At 48.7% G+C, this 3,088-nt stretch overlaps 1 pseudogene; it reads left to right on the top strand.

Moving 5' to 3' along the window:
* Positions 1-263: 263 nt before the first annotated feature.
* Positions 264-1,006, top strand: LOC147419226 (chitinase 1-like; annotated as a pseudogene).
* Positions 1,007-3,088: the final 2,082 nt, after the last annotated feature.

Here is a 3,088-nt window from a genome sequence, read left to right as displayed (position 1 = left end):
TATATTGTCAATCAAGGCATTGTCAAGATTTATGGATAGATTAATACACATGGCGATCACTATTGTATGTGTCTATTGACCGATGCGGCTGGTAGGTGATGCTTGTTATGTACTGCGCTAGCTTCCGTGCAAGACCACTCCATCCACTCTTGGATCTCAAAAGTTTGAAAGTAGCTTAGCACAGAGCTCTACCAACACTCTCTCTCTCTCTCTCTCTCTCTCTCTCTCTCTCTCTCTCTCTCCGACGTACAGCCGGTTAGACGATGACACAATTTGTGGGTGGTTGGATGGTTTTGCAGTGGTGGCCGGGAGCAATGGGGGTTCTATCATCGTTAGGCGCGATTGCAGAGAATGAAGCAGGTGAGGAGGCTCATACTCTGCAGGCATATCATCGTGTAATCTGTGGGGTTCCAAATGTGTTGGTGTAATCCGTGAGCGTGAATTTATGCGACATGCAGTCTGTATCTAAGTACAGGAGGCGGGCGGATGGCGAGAAGGGCGCTAGCAACGTCGGCCTGCAGAGCCAGCGCCAGCACCAGCAAGCGGGGGGATGTCGGCGCAGCCAGTATTCATGGAGTACATCAGCGGCGGCGGCGCAGCTCTATTAGATGTCCCCATCGCTCCCTTCACCTGCTCTACCTTCGACTTCTTCTTTATTTTGGCGTTTTCCATCGACGCCAGCACCATCAACGGCCTCTTCGAAGCCACTCGGCAGACCCGCCTGGCTCCCTCCGCCATTGCCACCATCAAAGCCTCCCACCCCTCCATCAACTTCTCTACCAGCATCGGCTTCCAGCCTACATCCCTCGATACCTGGATCGAAAATTCTGTCTCCTCTCTCTCGCTCATCATCGCCGCCTACTACATTTACGCCCTCGACATCGACTACGAGAGCTTCGGCAGTAGCTCCCCTCAGGACTTCTTCACTTGCATCGGCGAGCTCATCACCCACCATCGCGCCTTATCCGGGTATTGGTGCTCTTCATCATGGTCAATGAGATGGTGAGATGGAAAGATGATTATGGGTGAGCTTTGCACCCCCTTTTTTTTTTTGTAAAAACTAGATTTATGGATAGATTCATACACATGAGATCATTGCGGGGACAATGGGTGAGCTTTGCACCAGAGGGCCAACATGGACGATGGCTGAGCTTTGCACTCTAGGGCCAACACGGGAAGGTGCTTCTCCCTTGCCATGAAACATGGTCGGACAAGCGTTGCACACCATGGGGCAAGAGCCACGTGTAGGCATAACCCATATGGCCACCGAATTGATGCACGAGAACGACTAGTAGCGAAAAAAGTCTGAATAAAAGGGAGGTGCCAGAGCCTTCTCATCATCCGCGCGCGCGCAGACGATGGGGGGGCTCCAGCTCCCACCTTTATTTTCCGCTTAGCATGGTTTGAATGCGTTGACGATGTCCTGCAAAGTTTGAAATTTGAAAAACATGGTCGGACAAGGGCCGAATACGATGGGGCGAGAGCCACGCGTAGGCATCACAAATATGGCCACCTAATTGATTCACGAGAACAACGCGTACGGGAAAAATTCTAGAAAAAAAAAGATGAGGGGCTTGAGCCCTCCCATCGTTCGCGCGCGCGCCGATGATGGGGCGGCGCTTGTCCCCTCCTTTTTTTCGCTTAGCATGGTTGTTTGCCTGCGTCGATGTTGTCCAGCACCATCCATGTTGTTGATGTGAGTACCCAATAGATTAGTTGTTAGTCGCCATGCGGCAAGGGATTACACCTACACCCATTGTAATGCTTTGCATCAAGTTCATGAGGTTGGCAATGGTCGGATCTGAGTCAGAATTTGTCATCTTTTTCATTGCAAATCCTACCTTGCCTCCATTGTAATACATGCTCCAAACAGGCTCGAAGAAGAGAGGAAAGGAAGAGACAGTGGATAGGATATCATCAAGGTAAAGGGGTTGCTATATTGTCACTAGCACAAGACGGCACACTGCAGAGATTGAGAGACAAGAGAGTGACCAAGCCAATGCAATGTGAATGCCCATGCATCATCTCATATGAAGTTGCAGCTGCTTTGGGGTCCTCTTCATCCTTTTGTCTACTGTGTATGGCATAAGTATTGTATGGATGGTATTTACTTTGCGTGTGAAGAGAGAGATTGTACAAGTGCGGATTGGGTCGATGGCAATAGTCCTTTCAGGTGGTCGGGTATAGGGAGCTATTGGATATCAAGGAGGTCTCTCTCTCTCTCTCTCTCTCTCTCTCTCTCTCTCTCTCTCTCTCTCTCTCTCTCTCTCTATCTATCTATCTATCTATCTATCTCTCTCTCTCTCTCTCTCTCTCTCTCTCTCTCTCTCTCTCTCTCACACACACACACACACACACACGCAACATAGTGGACCACCATAGAATGAGATTATTTGAGCCAAGCTAGCTGCCTCCTCTCTTGTGGTGTGTCTCCATCAGCATGTAGAGGAGCACATGGTGGGTGGGGCGACTACTCATAAGTAGGTAGTTTCTTTTATGGGAGAGTTGGGCCACCAACAGCAATGAGGAGATAGAGGCCAGCTATGTATAATGGAGGAGGGGTGGTAGAGCATGAAAGGGTGGGACTAAGTAGGACCTAGCCTCAATATATAACATAAGAGTTGTAGATAGAAGGGTTTGAGAGAGGGTTCTCCAATTTTCGAGGCTGCCTCAGCTTTACGCTCTTGTGACAAGTCTTGGTTCACATAGGGATCATAAAACTGTCCTCTTTTATATAGATTGAGAAGAATGAGGAATCATATGTGCTAAGGGAGCAGCCCGAGTGGCATATGCAGAGAAGGCCGTCATCATTGAGTGTTGCCAAAAACAACAGAGCAGAGGTGGTCTTTGGGATCTTATTAGATTAGTATCCTTGATTCATAGTTTATGGGAACTCTTTAGAGATAGATATGTTCAACTTGCCCTTAGGTCATCCCAACAATGAGAACTACGTCACAACATGTTGGTATGGGCATATGACATCATGGTTTCAATCACATGGCTTCAACTGCATGGATAGATTGCGTCTATTTTAGTACTCCTTGCATGCACCCTCCCTATCCCTCTCACAGACAGAGGTCACTAGACT

Source organism: Adiantum capillus-veneris, chromosome 29 (genome assembly GCF_014529385.1).
Source record: "Adiantum capillus-veneris isolate H3 chromosome 29, ASM1452938v2, whole genome shotgun sequence".
In the NCBI taxonomy this organism is placed as follows: Eukaryota; Viridiplantae; Streptophyta; class Polypodiopsida; order Polypodiales; family Pteridaceae; genus Adiantum; species Adiantum capillus-veneris.
The sequence above is the reverse complement of the archived record's forward strand: the minus strand, read 5'-3'. Positions and strand labels throughout refer to the sequence as shown.